Genomic DNA, 9,264 nt, shown 5'->3' on the forward strand with positions numbered 1-9,264 from the left:
TGGCCTTGGGCAAATTATTTAACTGCACTAAATGCACTTGTAAAATAGGGATAATAAATACTATCTACATCATAGAATTGCTTTGAGGATTAAATGACATGGACATGATGTCAAAAAGACTCATTGAGCCCATTTGAAAATTTCTCTGATCAAAGGTAGAAGAATTTGGGCTTCAATGAGGATAAGAACTGAAATGGATTGAAACCTATCAAATAGATTAAAGTCTATGGTTTTGAAATTGGATGTGATTAAAAGAAATAAATCAGTCGTCTTCTAAGGTTGACCAAAACTAAACAAAATTGCAGCTTTGTCTTGAAAACTGTTTAAGGAGAAAAAAATCATCCATTTATCCTGCCTTACCCATATGAACTATACCACTAGGTAACTGTATAACCAATGAGTGGAAGAATCATCTTATAGATTATATCATTTAATAAGTAAAAAATAATAAAGCAATAAAAAGTAAAACACCATTATTTTGTAACTCCAATTATTGAATAGACTAGGCATTGAGCTTCAGTAGCTGCTAACATAAAAAAGAATGAAAACCAGATAGACTCCCTGATGAAAAAGAGCATAAGAACACTTACTAGACTTTCCAAAACTGTCACACCTGAATCCGAGTTTAATAAAGTTTCCGGATCCAGCCGCCAATGTGTAGGAAATGTGGAGGACAGAGGAATGCATTAAAGTGTACCATGAAAATGCAACCACCAACATTGAGACTGTGGGAAACTCCACGTCGAATAAGCTGGAAAGTTGAACAGATTCATTGTAAAGGAAAGGAGTAGAAAGAAGAGAAAACTAGTTTGGAGATTAAAAGATTTATCAGGTTAAAAACGTAGAGTATCTAGCGATTAATGCTTGGGTGATAAAACCAACAAAGGAAATCATTATTCTACAAGTCAAGATAGTGCTTACTTTGTGGGGTAGGCATGATTAGGGTAGGGCACAAAGAAGGGGCTTCTGGGACCGCTGGCAAAGGTCTTTTTCTTGGATAGTTTCAAAGTTTTTGTCTTATAAAAATTAACTGTCCTTGGGACGCCTGGATGGCTCAGTGGGTTAAAGCCTCTGCCTTCGGCTCAGGTCATGGTCTCAGGGTCCTGGGATTGAGCCCCGCATCGGGCTCTTTGCTCAGTGGGGAGCCTGCTTCCTCCTCTCTCCCTGCCTGCCTCTCTGACTACTTGTAATCTCTGTCTATCAAATAAATAAATAAAATCTTAAAAAAAAAATGGACTGCCTTTCACACTTGTTCAGGATGGTTTCTGGTTGCTATTTTATTGTAAAAAGTTAAATACCTCTCCAACTCTGAAATATCATTCTAACAACCTGGGAGACCAGGTTTGGATATAGAAGTCCTTGACTCCCCAGAGTTCCACCCTGGCACAGAGGGGTCTTGGAGGGTTTGCCCTAGCTTCCGACTGAGCTCACTCCCCTCCCACTCCTAGTCTCATCTCATACTTGGAGAGATTTCATGCAAACATGTGTGCACGCAAGGTTCATCTACACCTCCCTACAAATGGCTACACCTTAAAACTGGGGAGGGCACTCTGGTGGCCCATAAACACCCGGGTAGATGAACTTGAGAGAGAGCCCTGCACAGACACTAACCAAGACTTGGGGCTATGTGGGCAGAGTACTCCTCTCCCAAACTAAGGACTACCATAACAAAGTACCACAACTGTGTGGCTTAAACAACACAAATTTATTGTCTCATAGTTCTGGCAGCTGGAAATCCAACTCAGGATGTCAACGGTGTCATACCTTCTGAGGAAACTGAGGCCTCTCCTTTTGGCTTATAGCTGTCTGTCTCCTCTTTGTATCTCTTTACATCATCTTCCTTCCACCTGCCTTGTGTCCAGATTAGGATACTAGTCATAGCAGAATAGAGCCAACTCTAATGACATCATTTCAACTGGGTATCTACGTAAAGACCTAGTTTCTAAATAAGGTCCCATTCTGAGGTACTGGGGGTTAGGACTACAATGTATTTTTAGTTAGGGGACACAGTTCTACTCTCATTAGGCAGGAATTCTGGGATACCATGGAGCATGGTCTAGAAGGGGTTCCATGGGTTCCAAATGGCCATGTCCTCTTAGCTCCATGGACACCTTCCTCTGTAGGGAGGTCCATAAGGCAGATGAGAGCCATAGGGACCCAGCTGGTAGTGTGCCTGTTAGGAATGTGTCCTATAATGTAGCATATATAATTACAAACTGTAGCAAACTCTGCTCCACCCTTTTCTTTCAGCCTTACCATTTCAGAGCAAGCTGGACCTATGACCTACTACCGGCATCTACATCCCTTTGCCTGAAGGTTTTCTCTGACCCAGGGAGCCTGCTCTGTGCCAAGAAATTAACACTGCCCTGGAAGAAGACCTTAACCCATGACTGAAAAGAGCTGGGATGTGGTCCACCTCCCTGCTCCTTGGGAAGGATAAATCTGAGGAAAGGGTAAATATCAATGTCAAAGACTTTCCCCATCATTAAAAAATTTCATGAAAAGATATTAACATCGAATTGTCATATATATGTATATTTTCCCTTGTGTATTTTATTATTGTTTGAATCCACCACTTTAAAGGGCAAACTCCAAGAAGACGGGGGTTTTTATCTGTTTGATTGGCTGCTGTATGCCCAAGCCAGGGTCTGGTGCATGCACATGTGGGCAATGCCCTTGGGGATGTGGATCCTGGGAGAGTGGAGAATGGTGGCACTCATGGAGCGGGGAAGGGAGATCAGGAGGCAAAGTTCAGAGCACTTATGATACTGCATTTTGTCATCTTGTTTTATTTTTACCATGATTTTCTTCCCTCTTCCCCAATATTATGATTATTTGAGAGCTATTTGTACTGGGCTCATGATGTTTATCTGTATTTAAATTTCCAAAATAATCGATCAAAGGAGAAATGTGGTTGGTGCCTGACTGGGCCATCACAGTAACCCAGTATGGCTAGAAATACACCCCTCAGTCTCCTCCCTGATGTTTCCTCTTCCAAACATTTCTTTCATTTTTTTTCTTTTTTAATGGAGATAGAGTTAGCTTCAGGTCTACAAAATAATGATTCAATATTTGTATATATTGCAAAGTGATCACCACAATGTCTAGTGTACACCTGTCACCGTACATAATCAGAAAACTACTTTTTTCTTGTGATGAGCACTTTTAAAATTTACTCTCAGCAACTTTCAAGTATGTAACACAGTATTCCTAGCTCTGGCCACCCTGCTGAAGGTTCTATCCCTAATCCTTATTTCTTTTATAACTGGAAATTCATACTTTTTGTGTATCTTCTGACCCTCTTCTTCCATTTTGCCCACCCCTCCCCCTTACTGGCAGTCACCGGTCTGTTCTTTGTATCAGTGAGCTTGTTGTTGTTTTTTTAAATTCCACATATAAGTGAGATCACATAGTATTTGTCTTTCTCTGTTTGACTTACTTAGCATAATGCCCTCAGGGTCCATTCATGTTCCTGCAAATGGCAAGATTTCATTCTTTTAAAAAAAGATATATTTATTTGTGAGAAAGAGGGGGAGGAGCAGAGGGAGAGGAGTGGGAGGATCCCAATCAGATGAACTGCTGCACACAGAGCCTAACACCAGGTTCAATGCCACAACCCTGAGATCGTGACCTGAGCTGAAACCAAGAGATAGTTGCTTGACTGACGGAGGCATCCAGGCACCCTAAGATGTCATTCTTTTTTTTTTTTTTTTAAAGATTTTATTTATTTGAGAGAGAGAGCGAGCACATGTGTGGGGAGGAGGTTGAGCAGGTAGAGGGGGAGAGAGAGAAGCAGACTCTCTGCTGAGTAGGGAGACAGATTCAGGCTGATCCCAGGACTCTGAGATCACAGCCTGAGCTGAAGGCAGATGTTTAACTGACTGAGCCACCCAGGTGCCCTAAGATTTCATTCATTTTAATGGCTGAATAATATTCCAGTGTGTGTGTGTGCGTGTGTGTGTGTGTGTGTGTGTGTGTGTGTGTGTGTGGTTTTCTTTATTCACCCACTGATGGACACTTAGGGTGTGTTTCCATATCTTGGCTATTATAAATAATGCTGCAACGACCATGACGATGCATATATCTTTTTGAGTTAGTGTTTAAATTTTTTTGGATAAATGCCGAGAAGTGGAATTGCTGGATCATATGGTAGTTCTATTTTTAATTTTTTGAGGAACCTCCATCCTGTTTCCCATTGTGGCTGCATCAATTTACATTCCTAACAACAGTGCACAGGGGTTTCTTTTTCTCTATATCCTTTTCAAATCATATTATTTGTTGTCTTTTTGATAATAGCCATTTTAACAGGTGTGAGAAGATATTTCATTGTGGTTTTGATTTGCGTTTCTCTGATGACTAGGGATGTTGAGCATCTCTTCATGTACCTATTGGCCATCTGTCTGTTTTCTTTGCAAAAATGTCTATTTAGCTCTTCTGCCCATTTTTAAATCAGATTGTTTTTTGTTATTGAGTTGTATGAGTTCTTTATGTATTTTGGATGTTAACCCCTTATCAGATACGTGATTTGCAGTGTTTCTTTTTTTCCCATTCAGTAGGCTGTTCTCAATTTGCTGACGGTTTCCTTTGCTTTGCAGCAGTGTTTTAGTTTGATGTAGGTTCCACTTACTCATGTGCTTTTGTGGCCTTTGCTTTTTAAGTCAGATCCTAAGTATCATTGTTAAGACCACTACCAAGGAGCTTACTGCCTATGTTTTCTTCTAGGAGTTCTACCATTTCAGGTCTTACATCCAAGTTTTTAATCCATTTGGAATTAATTTTTGTGTATGGTGTAAAGTAGTGGCCCAGCTTCGTTTTTTTGCACGTGGCTGCCCAGTTTTCCCGATATCATTTATTGAAGAGGCTGTCCTTTCCTCATCGTGTATTGTTGGCTCCTTTGTCATAAGTGACCTATATGCACTGGGTGATTTCTGGCTCTTTATTCTGTTCCATTGATCGATGCATTCGTTTTTATGCTACATACCGTTTTGATCACTATAGCTTTGTAGTATAGTTTGAAATCAGGAAGCCTGATGCCTCTAGCTTGGTTCTTTTGTCTTCTGATCACTTTGATGATCTTTCAGCAATTCTGATTCTTTCTCAAGGCAGCAATGACTCATAAAGAATCAATTGTTATTTTTCTATGGAAGGCAGAACTCTATTATTAAGTCCGGTTTTGTGTCTGGTTTATTCATGCATCGCCACTTTTTTCTGTTCATTCTTTTTCTCTGTTTATTTTCTAGGGTTGTTTGCTTCAGGACAGATGTAAGCCACACAACCATACAAGAACTTTTCTTGTAGTTCACACAACCCATATAAGAACTTTTCTCCTTCTGAAATGTTTACCTATTTCTGATTTCACTGACCTTGTATACCTTCCATCTCTGTGACACAACTCAGCCAGGAGGTTGAATTATTCTATTATTCCTCCAGTTGCCTAACACAAGACTGGTGTGGTGATATTGTCTACTGCTGTAACGGTTTTTGGGTGTGGATTATATTATCTTTTAGAAAACATTATCTAATTTTTAAAAATATTATTTTATTTATAAACCTAGAACAGTAGGAGCTGATGGTAGATACTCAGCTCCTTATTGAACTGATAACAAGATACTTACCTTTTTTTTTTTTAGATTTTATTTATTTATTTGACAGACAGATCACAAGTAGGCAGAGAGGCAGGCAGAGAGAGGAGGAAGCAGGCTCCCTGCCGAGCAGAGAGCCTGATGCGGAGCTCGATCTCAGGACCCTGGGATCATGACCTGAGCTGAAGGCAGAGGCTTTAACCCCACTGAGCCACCCAGGCACCCCACTTATAGACTTTTTAAAGTTGTCTTAGATCTGAATGGTTAAAATGCAGGATAGTTACCATTTCTCTTATGTCCAGTGAGTACAAAGAAAGTAAAATGACACAACGACTACCAGGGAAGAGCACAGAGGAATTGTATAACTTGAATGAATAATCAACTTAGTAGAGAAGGATTTAGTGGGACACAGGGGAAAAATAATTACTTGAGTAGATGGGTCTTTAGATGCAAATAGGAAAGCTGCTGGAAACAAAACCAACCATCCTATCTGGCTCCGTAGTATACACAGGAAAGCAACAGCTTAGCAAGTGTTGAAAATGAACACTGTATTATTTATTTTGGCTCTTAGAAGACTGACCACATTGTATTCATGTTACAGTCTCTCAGCATTTTCAAGTTATCAATAGAGTTCATCATATCCATTCTCCCACACTCGATTCAGGGGTGGTGTGTGTGTGTGTGTTTGGTTATTGTTTTGATTTTTGTTTTTCTTTCTTTCTTTCTTCCTTTCCTTTTTTTCTTTTGCTTGCTTTTCTATAGAACTCTTTCTTCTCATATTGTTCATTGGTTAGCACTATGTGGAGAGATGATAGAATTTTATCTCCAGTTCAGTCTTTTCCTTTTGTCAACAAATAGTTTCACAGATACTCTATGTAATAAAATTATCTTAACATTAGAAAAGTCATCCCACCTTTACTATAAATATTATTATCATTTAACCACTTTGCTGAAGTTTAGCTTACTACTGATGAAATACTTCAGTTTTTTTAATCCTCCACTCTTTATCTGAGAGAGATTATGATGAATTCCTTACATGATTTATACACTCAAGAAATATTTATTGTGCACCTACTCAGTGCCATGCATTGTTTTTCACTGTAAGTGCACAGCACGAAACAAAAAAAGGGAAGTTTTTTCTTTCATGCAGTATACATTCTAAAGGGATGGGACCAACAGTGGAGACATCAATAATTTGAGATAGTAACATACCGTTTATCTATGTGATTGAAATCGTATGGTAGAAATGGTTCAGATATTCTATATTAGTTATCTATTGTTACATAACTTACCACAAAACTTAACAGCATAAATATGAGGCAGGAATCTATCAAAATCTTGAGAACACAGGCAGCAACCTCTGTGACCTCAGTCGCAACAATTTCTTCCTAGAAATATCGCCAAAGGCAAGGGAAGCAAGAACAAAAATGAACTGTTGAGACTTCATCAAAATCAAAAGCTTTTGCACAGCAAAGGAAACAGTCAACAAAACCAAAAGACAATGGAGAAGATATTCGCAAATGACATATCTGGTATAGGGCTAGTATCCAAAATCTATAGAGAACTTAAATGCTCAAACTCAACACCCAAAGAACAAATAATCCAAACAAGAACTGGGCAGAAGACATGAAGAGACATTTCTGTAAAGAAGACATCCAAATGGCCAGCGACACATAAAAAAGTGGTCAACATCATTTGGCATCAGGGAAATACAAATCAAAACCACAATGAAATACCACCTCACACCAGTCAGAATGGTTAAAATTAATAAGTTAGGAAACGACAGATGCTGGCGAGGATGCGGAGATAGGGAAACTCTCCTACACTGTTGGTGGGAATGCAAGCTGGTGCAGCCACTCTGGAAAACAATATGGAGGTTCCTCAAAAAGTTGGAAATAGAGCTACCCTACAACCCAGCAATTGCACTACTGCGTATTTACCCTCAAGATACAAATGTAGTGATCCAAAGGGACACGTGCACCCCAATGTTTATAGCAGCAATGTCCATAATAGCCAAACTATGGGAAGAGCCCAGATGTCCATCAACAGATGAATGGATAAAGAAGATGAGGTACATATATGCAGTGGAATACTACGCAGCCATCAAAAGAAAAAGAAATCTTGCCATTTGCAACGACGTGGGTGGAACTAGCTATTAAGCTAAACGAAATAAGTCAGTCAGAGAAAGGCAAGTATCATGATCTCACTGATATGAGGAATTTGAGAAACAAGACAGAGGATCATAGGGGAAGGGAGGAAAAAAATGAAATAAGATGAAACCAGAGAGGGAGACACACCATAAGAAACTCTTAATCTTAGGAAACAAACTGAGGGTTGTTAGGTGGAGGGGGGTGGTAGGGATAGGGTAGTTGGGTGATGGACATTGGGGAGGGTATGTGCTATGGTGAGTGCTGTGAAATGTGTAAGACTGGTGATTCACAGACCTGTACCCCTGAAACAAACAATATATTATATGTTAATAATAAAAAAAAAACTTAGCAGCGTAAAGCAATAAATGTTCATTGTCTCACTTACTTTCCATGAGTCAGTCATCCGGAGTTGGCTTCGCTAGGGGTTCCACTTAGGGCCTCTCAATCAAGATCTTGACCAAGGCTGCAGATATTTGAGGGTCAACTGGGATTGAAGGATTACTTCCGAGGGAGCTGACTTCCACGGCTGGCAGGCTAATGCTGGTCGTGGCAGGAAGTCCCAGTTCTGGACCGCACGGACCTCTCTGCAGGGCCTCGTAGGGTTCCTCACAGCATGGAAACCGGCTTCTCCCACAGGGACTGATCCAACAGACTGATAGGCAGAAGCCACATGTTCTTTAAGACATGGTCTCCAAGTCACTGTCTTCACTTCTGCCATGTTCTATGGGAAGCAAGTCACTCACTCAAGAGGAAGGGAATTAACCTCTTCCTCTTGAATGGGAGATGTCAAAGAATTTGCAAATGTATTTTAAAACCTGCAGAATTAGTTTGACACTATTTCAAAATTAATTTTGCTTTATTTTATATACGGTATAAAGTATGTTAGTCTATTATACCTTATTTTACAGCTGTTTTTTTTTATTGTTTATTGTTAATTTTGGACAAAGCATCATTTGGCTTGAGCTTCGTTCTTTTCTCACTGTTTTGGGTTGTTTTGCCACTATGTGTCAACAGTGTTTAGGGTTTCATTATTGCAAACATTTGATATTTCTTTTTTCAACTATGGGATTAGCTGATGGATTTAAGGTCACTTATTATCACTTCACATTTGTATGGAACAGGATTATCTGAAATACTGGAGACTGGACTTTCATGGCCCAGGGTTCAAATAAAAGCCCCTCTGGTTCTCAAGTAAGTTACTTCTGATGGAACTTCTTTTGTCTATAGAAACAAAGCTCCTGTGTGGAAGCCTTAGGCTTGTCTGTACATAAATGCTGTACCAGGGGATGAACATTTAAAATTGTGGTCAGCTATCCTTTAGTTCAGAAGCTTGGTGAGAGATTGTGTATCCTTACTCAGAGGCTATTAACAGCATATAGAGAAATGAAGGCAAAAGAATAAATCTTGGGCCATTTGTTTATAATATCTGCATATTTGGTTGGAGCAGATGAGAGGCTCCCCTTTGTGGCCCGTGTCTGATGATGGTTCCTCTCAGGGACTGGAATGTCAAATTTGGAATTTATCAGGCTCAA

The sequence above is a fragment of the Martes martes genome (genome assembly GCF_963455335.1).
Source record: "Martes martes genome assembly, chromosome: 6".
NCBI classification, from domain to species: domain Eukaryota; kingdom Metazoa; phylum Chordata; class Mammalia; order Carnivora; family Mustelidae; genus Martes; species Martes martes.